This window comes from Nicotiana tabacum, unplaced genomic scaffold (genome assembly GCF_000715075.1).
Source record: "Nicotiana tabacum cultivar K326 unplaced genomic scaffold, ASM71507v2 Un00001, whole genome shotgun sequence".
Taxonomy (NCBI): Eukaryota; Viridiplantae; Streptophyta; class Magnoliopsida; order Solanales; family Solanaceae; genus Nicotiana; species Nicotiana tabacum.
In genome coordinates this window covers 5,451,312-5,471,761 of record NW_027438239.1, presented here as the reverse complement: position 1 = coordinate 5,471,761, position 20,450 = coordinate 5,451,312, and the positions used below count along the sequence as shown (strand labels likewise).

The 20,450-nt window shown below is 40.1% G+C and overlaps 1 pseudogene; it reads left to right on the top strand.

The window, feature by feature from the left end:
* The window catches only part of LOC107759412 ((R)-linalool synthase TPS5, chloroplastic-like), a 252,355-nt pseudogene that overhangs the window by 112,173 nt on the left and 119,732 nt on the right, over nucleotides 1-20,450 (top strand).

Genomic DNA, 20,450 nt, shown 5'->3' with positions numbered 1-20,450 from the left:
ATGTAAGAATGATGTTAGAACTCATGTATATTGAGTAAGAATCAACTCAAAACATCATTAACAACTTACCTTAGTTGATTGGACTTGATTTGAGCTCAAACTCGTCTATTCACCATCAAGAACCCTAACCCCCAATACACAAAATACTATCTTCCCCCGATTTTGTATTTATAAGCCCAGATATATGGGTTTCGGATGAGGCCCTGGATGCTTCGCATCCCCACTTCACTCCTCTTTGAAGCTCGAATGCGGACCTGGACGCTATGGTAGCACTTCACTGCCAGCCTTTCTTTCGGACGCGGCCCCAGATGCTTCGCATCCGCAGACTCCTCTTCCAGCCTTTGGTAATTTGGTCATAACTTCTTGTAGGAATGTCCAAATGACAAACGGTTTGAAGCGTTAGAAACTAGACTCAAAGATATTTTATTTTAAAGGGTTTCCATCAAATAGTCCTTATATATATGTAGATATGTTTGTCCAAAATTTAGTCTTGTGCGTACTCATTTCGAACTTTAGTCTATCATGTAATTTCGAACTTGACTTGGACTTAGGGATATCCTTAGACCCCACATCACTTATAATATGTCTCGTACACTTATTATCATATCTAATTGATATCCATCATATTAATAATCCTCGTCTGCATATAAAATAATATAATTAGCGCACATCAACTTTCTTAATAACGCTTAAGGACTTGAAAATTTTTTCTGGGTGCTACATTTTCCCTCACTTAAGAACATTCATCGTCGAATGGTTTAAAAGTCACTTATAAGAATGGAGTTACCATTCTTTTACCTCCAGCCAAAATGCATTGGAACTTATGACTACATGGGTCTTATACTTTCTTTCCAAAAGTCTCAACTTACTTATGGCCCTTAAAATTTGGCTATCTTTACAAACTCTTAAAAATTTCGTTAAAGTTTCCCCTATAATTAAGACTATCCAAAAACTTTAAGCTGTCCAAAATAATCCCTCACACGGGCACCAATAACAATATCGCTCAACAACCAACAATACACAATATAATGTACCATCTTGACCTCACTCGTCCGTACATATACCACAAGTGCATCAAATGTTAATCTTTAAAACTTTTAACGTGTAACATATATGAATACCATTCAATATCAATAATTGCTACTATACATAGCTCCTATATCACTATTATACATGCTTGCATTTTCTTTAGTCATGCATACGTCAAGTTGTACTTGAAAAGTATCTTCAAATAAATCAAAAATCTCTTTGTGATTGGACTTCGTTAATAAACAATAACTTATTTTTATGCCCCCTTAATTTCTTAGCTTGCTCAAGGCAATATCTCATAGTTTATGAGATCAAAGTTATATTGCCCACTTGGTATCTGCAAAACTTGTTCATTACGACTCGTAGTCTCAAACTTTCCTTATAACGAATAGTTTAAAATTAGTCTGTTGTCCTTTATGAATCTTGTTTCCAGGAAAAGTCTTCCCACTTAAAACTTTTAATATTCGCTAATCATCAAAACTATTTTGGAATGTTCTTTTATTCCTTCCAAAGATTAATAAGAAATTTGTCTCAGATTTATCCATAATCTGATAATTTCATACCCCCACTTTCGCTCATACCTTTAGAGTTCACGTTAGATCCATAATTTGATAACTATTGTTATAGGCACCACCTGTGCCTATTGTGAATCCTGGCCTTCAGGAGGCCCTAGCTCAGATTCTGCAGCGTGTACCGGCCTTGCTCAAACGGTCTCTATTTCGACGGCCGCAACCACTTATCAGGCTGGGGGAGGCCTTGCTCGTACACTCGAGCAGGTTATTCAGGGACTTCAGACACCGAAGGCACCACTAGACCAGCCGATTGTAGCTGCACAGGATTATGTGGTTCCTGCTATGCCTGAGGATGATCAGCGTAGGTTGGAGAGGTTTGGGAGACTCCAGCCACTATCTTTCAGTGGTACAGATACTCAAGACTTCTTGGACAGGTGTTAGAGGATACTCCATACTTTGAACTATGTCAGAGGGTCTCATTCATTACCTTTCAGTTTTCTGGGGCTGCACTCAGATGGTGGGAGACTTACGAGAGGCGTAGGCATGTTGGTGCAGCAACCCTAACTTGGCAGCAGTTCTCCATTCTTTGTTTGGAGAAGTTTGTGCCTAAGTCCCGCAGAGAGGAGTTACGCAGGCAGTTTGAGCAGCTTTGCCAGGGTGAGATGTCTATTACACAGTATGAGATGCAGTTCTACGAGTTAGCTCGTCATGCGGTCTGGTTGGTTCCCACCGATCGAGAGAGGATCAAGAGGTTTATAGATGGCCTCGGTTTTCAGCTTCGATTGCTTATGACTAGGGAGAGAGGATCTGGGGTTACCTTTGATGAGGTTGTCGACATTGCTCGATAGATTGAGATAGTTTGAAGTCAGGAGAGGACTGAGAGGGAGTCTAAATGGCCTCGTAGTGATGGTGGTTCAAGTGGTGCTCCTCAGGGAGGTCAGTTTTAGCAGGACAAGTTCAGCAGGGTCAGTCACCATTCAGTGTATTGCCAGCACAGGGTTCTCATTATGCCCTGCCCGCTCAGGTATCGTCGGGTAATTCTTTTGGGCATCAGGAGCAACAGTTTCGTCAGAGGAGGGGTTGTTTCGAGTGCAGGGATTTTAGTCACATTGTGAGATATTGCCCTAGGATGTTGGGTGGTACTCTGTAGCGGAGTACTCAGCCTCCGACTACAGCACCAGTTACCTCACCACCCGCCCGGACAGCTAAGGGTGGAGTTCAGCCTGCTAGGGGCGGAGCCCAGTCAACTATAGATCGCCCGAGAGGGGGAGGCAGATCAGGAGGTGGTCAAACCCATTTTTATGCCCTCCCAACCAGGACAGATGCTATTGCTTCAGATGCTATTATTTCAGGTATGTTCTTCTGTTAGACGAGTGCGAGGACAAACGTTTGTTTAAGAGGGGGAGAATGTAACGACCCGGCCAGTCGTTTTGAATATTATAACCCCGTTCCCCCATTTACTACTCAATTTATGTATTGCAATTGATTTATGAATTCTTAGGTTAGTTAGTTCGGGTCCAGAAGGAACTCGGAGTGGAATGAGACACTTAGTCTCGTAATTAAAACATTTAAGTTAGCAAAGTGGACTGGATATGGACATATATATAAACATTCTCGGATTTAAATTCTGCTGGTTCCTTAGCTCCGTTAGGTGATTTTGGACTTAGGAGTGCGTCCAAAATGTGATTTGGGGGTCCGTGGTAGAATTAGGCTTGAATTTGCGAAATTAGAAATTTTGCGATTTCGGTCGGCAGTGGAAAATTTGATATCGGGGTCGAAATGGAATTCTGGAAGTTGGAATAGGTTTGTAGTGTCATTTGTGATGTGTGTGAAAAATGTGAGGTCATTCGGACGTGGTTTGGTTGGTTTTGGCATTGGTTGCCGAATTTGGAATTTTAGAAGTTCTTAGGCTTGAATCCGAGGGTAATTTGATTATTTGATATTGTTTTGAGTGATTCGAAGGTTGGACTAAATTGGTATGTTGATATATGACTTGTTGGTATTTTTGGTTGAGGTCCCGTGGGACTGGGGAAGATTTCGGATGGGTAACGGGGTGTTTGGAAGTTGGAAAATGCAGTTGGAAGCAACTGGTGTAAGGCTACTGGTGTGGCTGCACCTGTAGATTTTGAGCCGCAAGTGCGATGATCGTAGGTGAGTGTGAGGCTCGCAGATGCGGAGATGGTCTCGTATGGGAAGACTGGATTGCATCTGCTGGCTCGGGGGTGCGAGGAGGCTGCCGCAGGTGCGAAGTCTGGTCAGTTAAGTGGAATGCGCAGGTGTGCACCTAGGACTGCAGAAGCGAGTCCGCAGGTGCGAGAAAGTGTCTGTAGGTGTAGAATCCCTAGGGAAGATCCTATATATCACACTTCGCGAATTTTGGTGCGTTCTTCACCATTTCTATTCGGTTTTTGGAGCTTTTGGGAGAGTTTTGAAAAGGGAATCAAGGGGGTTTCATTGAGGTAAGTTACTTGAGCCAATTTCGGGTTTTGGTCTAATTTGATAGTTTTTCTTATGGAATTCATTCCATTAGCATATATTGATGGTATTATACTGATTGTGAATAGATTTAGAGCATTTGGAGACCGAGTCCAGAGATGGGGGAATCCCTGAGTAGGATCTTTACGCTATTAAGGTAAGTAACAGTTTTAACTCTGGCTTTGAGGGTATAAACCCGGAGATTTGACATTACGTGATTGTTTGGAAGTGATACCCACGCTAGGTGACGAGTGTGTGAGTGTGCACCATGAGGGATTCAGACTTGGTCCGTCCCGTGAGGCTGTGAGGCCTAATGGCTATTATATTTGGTTATGTATTTATTTGTTGTTGAACTTGTTTGCCTTCATGTTTGAGATCATGCTTAGGCTTTATTCATGATCACATTATTTGTACCCAGTCCTAGAAATTATTGTACATGTTTACATCAGTCTTTATTATTTGCTAATATGTGGTGATACTTGATGTGGGCTGTGTTCCCTTATTTGTTGGTGATGATGAGGCTAGTGAGGTACATGATTGAGTGAGGACGAGGGCCTGGATGTGAGGATATTAATACCATAGCGTGTGGGTTGTCCGCGTAGCACATGATTTGACCGTGCGGGTCCAGGTATTGATACTATAGCGCGTGAGTTGTCCGCGTAGCACGTGAGTTGACCGTGTGGATCCAGGTATTGATATGATGGCACGTGAGTTGTCCGTGCTTAGCGCTTGGGCTTTGGGAGCCCCTCCGGAGTCTGTACAAACCCTAGTGAGCGTAGAGTGTTGAGTGTTTTGACTATTGAGTGCTGAGTACGAGTGATGAGTGATGGAGTGACACTGCTGTAAAGTTGTATTTATTTGTGTTGTTGCTGCATTTATTTGTTAAACTTCTATATGGAATTTACTGAGTTATGGAATTTACCTGTTTATTTATGTTTATTTTAAGATTGTGAAAAATAATTAATTGGACTGTTTTACTTAGCTCGTCACTATTGCTCAGTTCCTTAGTTATTTATGTTACTTGCTGAGGTGGTTGTACTCATGCCACACCCTGCACTTTATGTGCAGATTCAGGTGAGTTAGAGCGCGGCGATCGTTGAGTTCAGGCCGGCTATCTGTGGAGATTGTAAGGTAGTTTCTAGCGTCTGCAGGACCTTGTTACTCTTTTTATCATTTCTTCTTTTGGATTGTATTGATAGTTAGACAGTTTCATTTCTTAGTTCATAGATTTAGACGCTCATGACTTAGTGACACCCCGATGTTTGGGGCTCGTTTCCGTATTTCTAAAATTATATTTAAAGTTGATTTAGTTTATGAGAAATTCAAATGTTGAAATGTTTTATTAAATTCTTATAATCTATTTAGTAGTAATATTTTGGGAAATAGGCTTGCCTTGTAACACGATAGGCGCCATCACGACCATGGTTATATTTTTGGGTCGTGACAATTTTCCTTTCCATCAACCTTTTGAATCTCAACGTCTCCAGGTTCAATGATTTCTCTTATCCAGTGATACCTTTGCAGAACGTGTTTGGAATTTTGGTGTGATATTGGTTCTTTTGCATCAGCAATGGCTCCAGTGCTGTCACACAACAATGGAACTGTACCTTCTATTGAAGGAACCACACCAAGTTCAGCTAAGAACATTTTCATCCATGCAGCTTCTTTAGCAACTTCACTAGCTATTATATATTCTACTTCAGTCACTAAATCATCTACTGTAGCTTGTTTTGAATTTTTCCAACTCACCGCACCACCATTTAAGGTGAATACATAACCAGAAATAGATTTGCTATCATCTCTATCTGAAGAGAAACTTGCATCAGTATAACCTTCATGTTTCAACTCAGAATCTCCATAAATGAGGAATTGGACTTTAGTCCTTCTTAAGTACTTAAGAATGGTCTTCACCACATTCCAATATTCCTCACCAGGATTTGCTTGATATCGGCTAGTCACTCCAAGTGCATAAGCCACATCAGGACATGTACATGTCATGGTATACATGATAGCTCCCACATCACTAGTGTATGGGATCCTACTCATGCGTTCTCTCTCTTCATGTGTTTTAGGACAATCCTCCCTACTGAGAGTTATTCCAGTGCCTATCGGTAGATAGCCTCTTTTGGAATTATCTATGTTATACCTTTTCAAAATGGTATGAATATACAAAGTTTGGGAAAGTCCCAGCAGCTTCCTTGATCTCTCTCTATAGATCTTTATTCCTAATATATAAGCTGCTTCTCCCAAGTCTTTCATGGAGAACTGTTCAGATAGCCAAATCTTGGTACTTTGCAATGCCGGTATATCATTCCCTATGAGAAATATATCATCAATATATAGTACTAAGAATATAATTATGCTCCCACTAACCTTTTTGTACACACAAGGTTCTTCTTCGCATCTAACAAAATGGAACTTTTCAATTGTCTTGTTAAAGTGAATATTCCAACTTCGAGAAGCTTGCTTTAGTCCATAAATGGATCTTTGTATCTTGCAAATTTTATTATGATCAAACGGAGATGTGAAACCTTCAGGTTGTGTCATGTACACATCCTTATCTAGCTCACCATTAAGGAAAGCGGTTTTCACATCCATTTGCCATATTTCATAATGATAGTATGCTGCTATAGCAAGCAAAATCCGAATTGATTTGAGCATTGCCACAGGAGAGAAAGTCTCATCATAGTCGACTCATTCTTTCTGACGATATCCCTTGGCAACAAGACGGGATTTGTAGGTCTCCACCTTTACATCCGCTCCAATCTTTTTTTTAAAAACCCATTTACAACCTATAGGTTTTATATCCTTTGAAGGTTCAACTAAAGTCCATACTTTATTTTTCTTCATAGATTCCATTTCGGATTCCATGGCCTTTTGCCATCTCTCATAGTCAAAATATTGTATAGCCTCTTCATAGGTCTTAGGGTCATCATCATTATGATCAACCTCATTTAATACATCATATTGTACCATTAGATTTAATATAGTTTGTACATGACGTTCTCGTGTAGACCTTCTAAGAGGCACGTGTACAACTTGTTCACCTTGTGCTGGATTTGGTTGCTGTTCAATTTGGTTTGGAACTGGTTCATTAACCTGTTCTTGAAATACATTTAGTTATTGAACTTCAACCATTGAAGTTGAAGTTCTTCAACTTGTGTCTCATGATCTTGATTTGTTGTTGATTCATTAGTTTCTTGAACTTCACCAAGTTCTATTTCTCCTCTATAATTTCCTTCCAAAAGAAATTCCCTTTCGAAAAAGGTTGCTCCTCTAGCCACAAGCACTTTATAGTTAGAAGGGTGATAGAAATAATATCCCATTGTTTGTTTGGGATACCCAATGAACCTATACTTATCAGATCTTTAGACAAGTTTATTAGATCTAGAATGGAAGGAGGGAAAGTCTGTCTGTACAAACGATCTAGGCATGTATTCAAAGTTTCCCTGGAGTTGGTAAGGTGAAATGAGGCCTCCCTAGCCCATTGTGTGCTCTACCTCGGGCCATCGACATCATACGCTCTAATGAAATAGATTTTGCGAACAAACAACTATATCCGATCTTGGTTGGCCTTTCACCCCTAGCCAAAAGTCATCCCCGTATTTTGCCACATACGTGGGTTCGGTCCTCTGAGGCCTGTTAGAGCTCTCTTCAACCCGCTCATGGCTAGAAAGAATTAGAAGATTCCACCTCTGGAAAGCGCCTGCACCTAATGGCTTAAGCCGCTATTCCCATTTCCTCGCTGACCCATCATTCAAAAGGTACGCCGTTATAGTGAGTGTGCTTTGCCTAAAGTAATGGCTCTAAGCTCCTATCCTTCGACTGATTGTTCACATCGGATCTCAGGTTCTCTATTGAACTCCCTAAATAGGGTTCTTTTCACCGTTCCCTCACGGTACTTGTACATTATCGGTCATTAAGGAATACTTGGGCTTAGAGGGTGGTCCCCCTTTATCGCATAAAAGCGATCAAAATTCGAACACGCCGCATTTTACTGGGAAAGATCGAACCTCCGGAATGAATCTATAGGGCTATCACCTTCTTTGGCCAGATCTTCCAATCTTTTCACAATTACAGTTCACTGCGTCTGCTCCTTTAAAGGGTGGTGGCTTGAAAGCTTACCTTATTATTAGAGAAAGGTTTGGAACCCTGACCAACAATTTGGATTTTGGAGTATTTGCCCCAACCTAGGTTGGGGGTCATTAGACCATAGCTTGCTGCTGAGAAATGTTGCTAGGCTAGCGCGGCTCGCTTCGCTCTTCAAGCTCCGCCCCCCTTACTCAACCTCATCATCTATAAAAAAAGCCATTTATCCTTTTCTAAGTAAGGTAAGCTTTGAAGTCGTAGCTTGCTGGTTTTTCCATCATCCTATCCACAACAAATCGAATGAAATCTGGCGAAAAATAAGTGAACACTTTGCTGAGGAACGAAACTTCGTGTTTGTTTTTCTTCAAACCCCCAATCCACTCTGGCTCACTACTACTAATGGGGTCTCGGTTGATTTCCCTTCCTTTAGCTACTAAGATATTTCAGTTCGCAGGTAAACAACTTTAACATAGTAATCGGGTAGCAGAAGATGATAATCTGTGTCCGATGAATAATATGAGCAACTCCTATCTAAAAGGAGTTGCGAAGTATTATTTATGTTGCACGGGGTGATCCTTTAGGCTAAAAAACATAGGACCCCCCCACCCCCTTTTTTTTTATATATACCTGATATCTATATTTAGTCGTTTAAACATTGTAGTTCTATCCTTGTAGTCCCTAAGATTTGTACCAATTGTGTTATAATGAACTTCTATGACCTTTATATTCTCTTTATTTGTTTGATCACCTAGTCTATTTATATAATCCACATAGTTCTAAGTTAGGCCGGGACTCATAGTTGTGGACCTCAAAGAGTTCCTAACACCTTCTCTTTGAGGTAATTTGATCCCTTACCCGATCTTTGATGACTTTGACTAGTAAAACAGAGTTATTTGCACAATAGGTGCCCTAACGCACCTTAAAAATCATTAGGTGGTAACTCTTCTCTTTTAATACCCATTTAAAAGAACTGTCACATGTTGAAACCCAATTTCGCGAGAAAGAAAATGGGGCGCGACACCACCTCTTTGCAGGGTGATGACACCAGTATCTGTTACGCACGGATGACCATTTCTTAGACTATTGAATTCCAACTTAGAGCTCCTCTCCTTATAGTCAAGTGGCTTTTACTCCTTCTACTCTAAGCTATTGTGTGCTTATTTTTCGCTTTTCACAGTCAATGTTAAAGGTTTGTTGGTGGCAAGATCGATATGCCTTCAAGTTGTAGTTGAATTTAAGCACACCTGATCTACCCATAGTCGTCTATTTACGGGCATGCACTCAATAGTCAATCAACTTGTTTTTCCGCTTTCTATCGCACACTTCAACTATTTATTTATATAGTGTGTGAAGTCTAACTAATGGAAAGTGCCTATGAATTAGTTCCAAGAAAGTGGCCGTTCACGTCAGGAATAGAGGTCGTTAAGTATGTACTTGATTTTTATTTTTTTCATCGAGATTGGGTTGGTGTTCAGTGTACCACTTGTGATGCCTGTGATTTGCAAGCCTACATCGGGTACAAGATCAAAAAGAATGCATTGGATTGATTCCCGGGCATTGAGAAGCATTCTAATTCGGTTCTAAGTCGTGTCCTATGCGTGCACTACCCGTCCCATGCCTATGGCCCAAGAGGGTTTGGACCTACTATTTGGATAGTTTTAGACTTTACTTAGGTTGCTCAAAAATGATAAATTAAAGCGACATTCAAAATATGTAGGACTGCATATAAAGACAATAAATGGCTCAAGTTGGCCTCCACATGTAAGAAACAAATGCACACGATCAAGTTCATAGTGTAGGCAGTAGGCAAATTTTGGAATTAAGACGAGTTAGAGGCCTTAAATCCTATAGTCATGGCTTTGATGATTCTGATTTCCAGTATTGTACAAGCAGTACTGCAACTTTAGACCAAGGAATTTGCTAATTATAGGTATTGCAAACCCTATAGGCATGGTCTCTAATTATTTGCGCAATGAGGCAGTACAACAATTTAGAAAAACTCAGGATTAACAGCATTGATTTTCATAGACAGGCTTTCTCGGCGAGTGAGAGTATTCTATAGGAAGGATTTTATCAGTCGGCAGTCTAACTTGATTTTATAATACTTTATCCCCTATACGCATGTCATCTAGGTAGGGCAGTATAATGAAAGCAACAAAAACAACTAATTAGTTAGTTAAAACCCTAGAATCATGGTATCTAGATGAGCATTGGTAAAGGCATGTATTATTATATCCTATAGGCATGGTATCTAACAAGTAATTACAAATGTCGATTTCTGTAAACATGTTGTCCAATAGCACATAGTAGTAGACATGGAAGCATGTACAACATTTGCCTTAACTAACACACTTTGGATAGTATACATGTATTAAACAAGTTGAGTGGAGTGTGTGATTTCTTATAGGCATGATGTATGTCGGTGTACAGAAACATACTAAGCGAGAACAACAAGTAGAATACATAGGCCCTATAGGCATGATTTCTACCCATTTGTGTGAGAATTAGAATACCCTACCCCTTTTATTAATTTCCCCATCTGTTGAGTTTACAAAAAAGTTAAATTATTACATACCCAAAATTAGTGAATACAAGTGTGAAATTAAATATTCAAAGATTACAGGCCCAGTACATAGCAGGCCCAAAAGACTATAACCCATTAAAGACTGGGCCTTCAACGGGTTCTTTCCTCATACTTGCAGCAAATCCAGATTCAAATACACCCCAAACCTGAGAGTGCATCAATTTCTCAACTCAAACTCACATAAGAATCCACTCTAGGTCCAAAGGGAAGACCTTCTTACCCAGCAATAGCAGATGAACAACTTAACCACACAAATTAACAAACTACGCGTGACAACAAAGTAAACAAATTCTGAAACCTACTAACAGAGGTTTTAAGACATAGATACAGAATCATAAACATATTGATAGGACTCACATAAGGCATATCAGATCTTGCATTTTAGAAACAAATGGGTTTTGAACATGAAAACTAGGAGAATCAGTAGAGCTCTTTAACAAGGTGAGTTTGACATTAAAAACTAATAACATAGGTTGATGATCGAGTAATTATTCAACAGAGAAAAGGGTGTAGCATGCTGAAATCATTAAGAAGATTGAGGAAGGCTAGTTTACAGTACAAACACACACATACTAATTTCCAGCAATCAAGACATTAACCAACATGGGTCAAAGATAAACTTTAAACAAGTGAGTCTTATTCGAAGCAGTTATTGTCAGAGAGATATGCAGTTCCATATGAAAGTGATCACATGCAGCATAGCAACACTAATAGCAATGGCCTACTATAAACCTCAGCAATGTCCTAACTTATGATATCATGCAACACTTAAAAGGGAATGAGACAAGCAAGCATTACTATTTGCACCCAATTGCCTAGATAGCAGGAAGAACAAACATATCCATTTTACCCTAGAATTCATCCTAAATCAAGCATGCAACAGGGCTTGAATGGAAACATGCTACAGTCAATCAACCTAGCCTCTGAGGTATATCTTATTGGAAAAAAGAACTCCACAAAGTCTAGAATGCCAACATTGAAGTGTAGGATATAGCAGAGGACACACATTAGTCTCTAACAAACTAAGAAAAACTGAAATCCATTCTAATAACGAAAGCATCTCATGTGTGCTGAAACCTAATGAATTCAACTAACAAAGAACATGGAATCACATGGGGATTATAGAACAATATCATGACAGTATAGTATCGGGGAGTCATAAATAACGAGAAAACTGAATCATTCTTACAGAATTTAAACATCACTAACACATGGAACACATATAAATAAACAGAAGGAAAATAGTTAACATTGCAAGAGTTAAGGACACTAACCAGTAGCGAAATTAAACGAGCAAAATAATAAGGAGTTTAGAATACTGGTAGCAAGAATCCCAGATCCCCGATGCTTCAGAGTTCACAAGAGCCTCGAAAGGGCTTCGAGCAATGCTTGCACTAGAGGAGGTTGATAATATTCTGGCCTTGGATTTCAGCCGACCAAAGACCCAAGTGTTTTAGAGAAGATGAACGAGTGAGGAAAATATATTAAGTGCAGTAGCAGTGATCATTTCGTCCATTTAGGGGGGGTTAGGGAAGGGGGTTTTATAGTGTTTAGTTAACCAAAATCAGAAAAGAAAAATATCAATCGAATCACAAAAATAAGGAAAGAGTAACATGCAAAATCGATTTTGAATCGGATTAGGAGAAAACCAAACAAACCCTAGTTGACAGAAATCAAAGATTGGCCGAGGATCTTGGTGAATCGGACCCATATAGCCTTGCTATAAATGTATATAGATGAAATATTGTCTGGATCCCAATGATTGAAGCTGATTTCCCTTGATTCGAAGATTTGTACTTGCAAAAATAGAGCAAGTACTATGTAATACCATAAAGAGGCAACTAGTGGAGAAGGAACATAAGTATGGTAAGCAAATAACGGGTGAATCCCATTGTTAACGGAATTAGGAGAGGGAGTAGGGAAAGGCGGCGATTAGGGAGGAGATTGAGAGGTTCAAAGGCGGATGGAGTGGGATAATGGGGTTAGGTTTTTGGGTAAGGGTGGATTTAAGAAGGGAGGTGTTTTGTGAGCCGTTGATCTCTAAGATCAACAACCAGGATTAAAAGGTAGATGGGGCGGGTCATAAAATGGGTATGGGGTGGTGGGTTGCTGGTATTAGGCTAGTTTTTTAGGGTTTGGGCTTGTGATGTGGGATCCGAAATTTGGCTTGTTTTGGGCCAGATTTAAAAATATAAGAAATTAAAGAAAATTTAATTTAATAAAATAGCTAAAATAAATATAAATATATTATTAATGCAAATCATCAATCTAAAATAACATTAGAAGATTATAAAAAATGTAAAAAATTATTTTGGCCTTGAATAAATTATCAAATGCAATAGATTGTAAAAATATAGCTTGTTATTGCAAGATTGTGTAAATAGCCTAACAATACTAATATAATTATATAAAATGAAGTAAAAATATTTAAAACATATATGTGGATGCAAATAAAATTTTTTTTGTGATGAGTAAGTCATCACAAATAATTTAAAGGAATAATTAGTAAATATTCAAGTAATGTAAATGCGAGAAAATTGATTTTAAAGCTCTAAAAATTATGAAATATTATAAAAAAATGCTTATAAATCAAATAACGGTGCAAAGATGACATTTTGAAAGTATATATACTATTTTAAAAAAATATGAGGGCAAAATTGGATATCAACAGCTGCCCCTCTTTACCCGGGAATGATGAAAGAGTTGTCGGGTAAAGCAAATGATGACCAATTTTGGCCGATTTGAATGGGGTATGATGTGATTTAAAAATGGGGGCTGAGCCCTAGTTCCTAAGTTGCCTACATATCCCTGGTGTTACGGGAATCAAGCTGTTTGTAGTTCTAGATCTAACGATGAGCGAAACTGATGGAGTTGTTATAAGAATGATCGTATATATCAAAAAGGTTCTTTTGGGTAGGACAGTGTTGTAAGTAACGGGCAATTTTGATGGGGTCATGAATGCGAATTTTGGATGTTATGAGTGTATGAGGCAAATGTTCGAATGGTCGTAGAGTAAAATGTAGTCAATTACTGGTAGTCGGTTATGTTTGAAGCAATTGAAGGATGTGAGCGCTCCGAACGGAAACCGGAGCAAAGATTGCTCCCGTTTGCAGAACAGTTACTTCCGAGTTACCTGCAAAACTTAAAAGATGGTACATGCGGATATATATGGGTTATTGCAAAAATTTAAACATGATGCAAATTCCCTTTGGACCATGAAGGTTGTCTTTGAACGGTGAAGATGATGTCCTTAGACCATGACGTCCTGGGCCATGAAGTGCATGATAAGGGATTCACAGGCCATGAAATGGTGTCCTCGGGCTATGGGGATGGTGCCTCTGGACTATGACACCTTTGAATAATGATACGCAGTATCGAGAGATCCTCAGGCCATGGAATGGTGTCTTCCGGCTATGAGGATGGTGCCTTCGGAATATAACGCCTTCGGAAAAACGGCGATGTTTCAGCCTATGAGATGCAGAGATATGGCGGTATTGATCATTTGAAAAAAAAAATAGGTGATGCTTGGTTGTATGCGGGGACGGGAAAAGGCAAGGCTTAGTCTTGTTTGAGATGAGGGCAGTGTTTAGCCCGATGCGAAGAAGGGAAACAATGCTTAGTCTCATGCAAGAAAAGGCATTGCTTAACCTTATGCAGAGGATGGAGACAATGCTTAGTCTCACTCTAGGAAAGGTAGTGCTTAGCCTTATGCAGTGTAGTGGAGACAATATTTAGTCCTATGCAAAGAATGGGCAATGCTTAGCCTTATGCAGGAAACAGAGACAACGCTTAGTCTCGTGCGAGGAAAGGCAGTGCTTAGCCTTATGCAATTATGGAGGCAATGCTTAGACTTATGCAATTATGGAGGCAATGCTTAGCCTTATGCAAGAGAAAGAGACAATGCTTAGTCTCATACAGAAGAAGGCAAAGCTTAGCCTTATGTAATTATGAAGGAAATACATATCCTCGTGCAAGAAAATAAGATAATTCTTAGTCTCGTGTAGGGAAAGGCAGTGCTTAGCCTTATGCAATTATGGAGGCAACGCTTAGCCTTATGAAATTATGAAGTCAATGCGTAGCCTCGTGCAAGAAAATGAGGCAATGCTTAGTCTCATGCAAGGAAAGGCAGTGCTTAGCCTTATGCAATTTTGGAGGCAACGCTTAGCCTCATGTAAGAAAGGGAGACAATGCTTAGACTCATGCAGGGAAAGGCAGTGCTTAGCCTTATGCAATTACAGAGGTAATGCTTAGCCTCATGCAAGAAGTGGAGACAGTGCTTAGTCTCATGCAAAGGAAGGGATACAAGGCTTAGTCTCATGCAAAGGAAGGGAGACAAGGCTTAGTCTCATGCAAAGAAAAGGCAGTGCTTGGCCTTATGCAAGAAAAGCAATAAGTGACAATGAGAGAGTGAAGTATTTCTTAGTTGGATGTGTTTACATTCGGTAATTTGTTGTCATGAAGGTAGTGATTTGATGTGCGTATGTTTTTGTGAATATTGTTGTTTTATAGTACCTGCATTCAAAGAAAAATCGTGAGCTTTGCGGGGGGAAGGTCGGTTCGTGCTCTTGACTCCTTGCTTTGCCTTCACTCTTATCTTGCAGTCCCGTTTGAGTTACCCTGGGTAGCATCCGGCTGTCATAGAAACAAAGTTTTCAAAATATATGTATGCATTTGACAAATTATTTGAAAAAATATAGTTGCTTGAAATGTATTGTAGTATGTGAGATCAAATAATTTAGATGAACCGGTGACTGTGATACATTTAGAGACATTGCAACCTCCTTGCTTTTGAATTTTGAGGGTCCTCCTCAAAATTCTGCCCCAGTTTAAATGCATACTTTTGACAATACTTTTCGGTTGTTCCACACATGATGATGTCGACTTAAACTTGCGATCTTGCCCCAGTTTCTGATCATGGAAAAAATGTAGATTTTATTAAGATGTGATCGAACCCATAGGGCTGCCTACGTATCCCCTCTTAAACGGGAATCATGTCAAGCTTAGTTCAGTTACATCAAGTGAAGAAGTGCGAACAATCCTAAACATAGTATCTTTTGACTGCGTCTGAGTTGATAGGTTTTGGCCAAATCTCTCAGTCCATTTCTGCAAGTATAAGTGCTCCTCCTGTCAGTACCTGATGAACCATATAGGGACCCTGCTAACTGGGTGAAAACTTCCCCTTGTCTTCATCTTGATGTGGGAAGATTCGTTTTAGCACCAATTGCCCTGGTGTAAATTGCCTCGGTCTGACCCTTTTGTTGAAGGATCTTGCCATCATGTTCTCATAGAGTTGACCGTGACACACCGCATTCATTCTTTTACCATCAATGAGAGCTAGTTGCTCGTAACGTCTCTGTACCCATTCTGCATCGCTAAGATCGGCTTCTTGTATAATTCTTAAAGAAGGGATTTCTACTTCGACAGGAATAAATTCTTCAGTGCCATAAACCAATAGGTAAGGTGTTGCCCCAGATGATGTGCAAACCGTGGTACGATATCCGAGCAGAGCGAATGGCAGCTTCTCGTGCCATTGTTTGTAATTATCTACCATTTTCCTCAATATCTTCTTGATGTTCTTGTTGGCAGATTCTACGGCTCTGCTCATTTGCGGCATGTATGCTGTGGAATTCTTATGCTTGATCTTGAAGGTATCACACATGGCCTTCATCAGATCACTATTGATGTTGTCAGCGTTGTCAGTGATGATTGACGCTGGTACTCCGAACCGACAAACAATGCGGTCCCGAACAAAATCTACTACGACCTTTTTAGTTACAGCTTTTTAAGATGCATCTTCAACCTATTTTGTGAAGTAGTCTATGGACACTAAATGAACCTATGCCCATTCGGAGCGGCAGGCTCGATCGGTCCGATGACATCCATACCCCAAGCCGAGAAAGGCCAAGGTGAACTTGTTGCATTGAGTTCATTGGGTGGTACCCGTATCATGTCAAAATGTATCTGGCATTGGTGGCACTTCTGAACATACTTAATGCAGTCTGTTTCTATAGTCATCCAAAAATACCCCGCTCTTAGTATCTTTTTGGCTAAGGTGAAACCATTCATGTGTGGTCTGCAGGTTCCGGCATGTATTTCCTCGAGCAATCTGGAAGCTTCCTTGGCATTGACACACCGTAATAATCCCATGTCAGGAGTTCTTCTATACAAAATTCCTCCGCTTTGAAAGAAATGGTTGGCTAATTTCCAAAGTGTTCGCTTTTGAGTATGGGTAGAGTGCTCTGGATATTCTCCTTTTTCCAAATATTCCTTGATATCTTGGAGCCACGAATTTCCATCGCTCTCTTCTTTAACATGAGCACAATAAGCTGTCTATTTATGAATTCCTATTGGGACAGGATCGATGAAGTTCTTGTCTGGGTGTTGTATCATGGAAGATAAAGTGGCCAATGCTTCTGCGAACTCATTTTGAACTCTCGGAACATGTTTGAATTCTATCTTTGTGAACCTTTTGATCAGCTCTTATACACACTGCAAATATGGCAATATTTTGGTGTTCTTTGTAGCCCATTCTCCTAAAACCTGATGCTCCAAAATCTCCAATTACCAGCCGCTCCTGAATATTCATGTCAATGGCCAACCTGAGTCCCAAGATGCAAGCCTCATATTCTACCATATTGTTGGTGCATGGAAACCTGAGTTTTGCAGATACCAGATAGTATTGGCCGATTTCTAATACCAAAACATCTCTGATACCTACTCCTTTGAAGTTTGCTGCTCCGTCGAAGAACATTTTCCAACCATTATATGCTTCAGTGATATCTTCTCCCACGAAAGACACCTCCTCATCGGGAAAATATGTTTTCAATGGTTTGTATTCTCCATCTACGAGATTTTCTGCCAGATGATCCGCCAATGCTTGCCCTTTGACCACCTTCTGATTTACATAGACGATGTCAAACTCGCTCAGCAATATTTGCCACTTTGCTAACTTAACCATAGGCATGGGCTTCTGAAAGATATATTTTAGTGGATCCATCCTCGATATGAGATATGTAGTGTATGCATAGAAATAATGCCTCAACGTTTGAGCTATCCATGTCAAAGCACAGCAGGTGCGTTCCAACAAAGAGTACCGGGCTTCGTAAGGTGTAAATCGCTTGCTCAAATAATATATTGCCTGCTTCTTTCTTCCAATTTCATCATGTTGTCCCAAAATGCAACTGAAAGCTCCATCTAGTACGGACAAATAAAGCAGCATTGGTCTTCCTTGATCTGGTGGGACCAGAACGGGCGGTTTAGATAAATACTCCTTGATTTTGTCGAAGGCTTTTTGGCATTCTTCAGTCCAACTTGTTGCAGCATCTTTCCGCAGCATTTTGAACATCGACTTACATATCACTGTTGATTGTGCTATGAAGCGACTGATGTAATTAAGACGCCCTGAAAAGCTCATCACATCTTTCTTATTCTTCGGAGGTGTAAAGTCTTGGATTGCTTTGACTTTTGATGGGTCTAACTCAATCTCTCTGCGACTGACGATGAATCCTAACAAATATTCGGTAGGGACTCTGAAAGCACACTTTGTAGGATTCAGTTTCAGATTATACCTTCGAAGCTGATCAAAGAATTTCCTTATATCTACTATGTGATCCATACTCCTTTTGGATTTGATGATAATGTCATCCACGTACACTTCTATCTCTTTATGTATCATGTCGTGGAAAATAGTTGTCATGGCTCTCATGTAGGTGGCTCTGGCGTTCTTCAGACCAAATGGCATCATTTTATAACAATATATTTCTTATGGCATGATGAAGGTTGCCTTTTCAGCATCCTCCTCATCCATCCAGATCTGATGGTTCCCCGCGAAGCAATCCACAAAGGATTGGAGTTCATGTTTGGCACAATTGTCGATCAATATGTGTATATTAGGCAACGAGAAATCATCTTTGAGACTTGCTCTATTTAGATCTCGGTAGTCAACACATACCTCTGACTTTCCCATCTTTCTTCGGAACTGGCACAATGTTGGCCAACCAAGTTGGGTACTCGACCATTCTAAGAACCTTGGATTTGATCTTCTTGGTGACCTCCTCTTTTATCTTCAAACTCATATTCAGCTTGAATTTTCTAAGCTTCTGCTTTACCGGTGGACATGTAGGATTAGTGGGTAACTTGTGAGCTACTATGGATATGCTCAAACCCATCATATCGCCGTAGGACCATGAAAAGATATCTTCATATTCTTTTAAGAATCTTATGTACTCTTCTTTCTCTGACGGTGATAGATGAATGCTTATGCGTGTTTCCTTGACCAGTTCGGAATCCCCTAAGTTAATTGCTTCAGTTTCATCCAAATTGGACTTTAGCTTGTTTTCAAAATTTTTCACTTCTCTGACGATTTCCTCAGGTATCGTATCATCTTCTAGGTCCTCTAAATCACTATCCTTATATTGCATTATTTCATTATATGTCACAGTCATAGGTTCATCGGGATAGGTAATAATAATGTTATAAAAATAGAAAATGTAGATAATAATAGTATATACGAAAAGTAGCAATGCATTAATTGAAATCTTTAAAACGTTAACAAATGTGGCTCGATGACTCGAGCAATTATTTCAAAACAAAATACCGAAAATGTCTCAAATGCTTAAAAATAATTGATGCTAATCTGCCAAGCTACCCAGGAACTCGACGGACCCAGGATGATGCAGCAGTCCAGTTTTTGAGAACAGCTCATTTCCCTACGGTCTGAATGGTAAGGTCTTCCTCCTCTTCCTCCTCAACTATCACACTGCAATCCATATCTTCTTCATCCAGAAGCAGTTTCCTCATGCCAGCTCGGGTCAAATATCTGGTGCAGAGGCGGTACTGGTTGTTCTAGCGGATAATAAGGACCACGCCATGGCAGAAACCAATTTTGGTACTCTTTCCAAGTATATTCATAACTGAGCGCAAATGTTGTGCCATGATGCTGCGATTGTACGGGTTTGGTGATCCCTTAGAGGTTTTTGCCGAGACCCTTGCCAGGTTGATATCATGTCCATAGTAATATGATTTCTATCTTGTTACTCCACCATCGATCCTTTTCAATTGTGTTGACTCATTCAATGCGATGGTACATTTCTCCACCGAGCTTCTTCCTATTCTCGATGACTAGAATGGTCTGATTGGTTTAGATGGGGTTGCTTCCATCCCCATGGATAATCACTTCTTGATGATTCCATTCAAACTTCATAGCCTGATGCAGAGTAGAAGCCACTACCCCAGTGGCGTGTATCCAGGGTCGTCCCAATAATAGATTATAGGTAGCAGATATATCCAGCACTTGGAACTCAACATCAAACCAGGTCGGGCCCATTTGTGGGTTGGGGTTGATTTCTCCGATTGTGGCTCTTTGGGATCCATCAAATGCCTTTACATTTATTCTTCCCATCCGTATCTTGTGAAGGCCTTTACCTAACCTCTTTAGAGTTGTCAGTGGGCATATATTGAGACTTGAACCCCCATCTATCCGGACCCTGGCGATGAATTTATCCTCAAATTGCACTGTGATGTGTAGTGCCCTGTTATGACTTAGTCCTTCTGGTGGTAATTCATCCTCGTGAAAGGTGATTTTTTTGCTTTCCAGTACCTTCCCGACCATGTTGGACATCTCCCCACTAGTGATGTTGGTGGGTATATAAGCTTCACTCAGCACTTTCATCAAGGCATTCTTGTGTGTCTCAGAGTTTTGTAGCAGTGACAAGATGGATATATGAGCAGGAGTTTTGTTCAGGTTATCGACAACAGAGTAT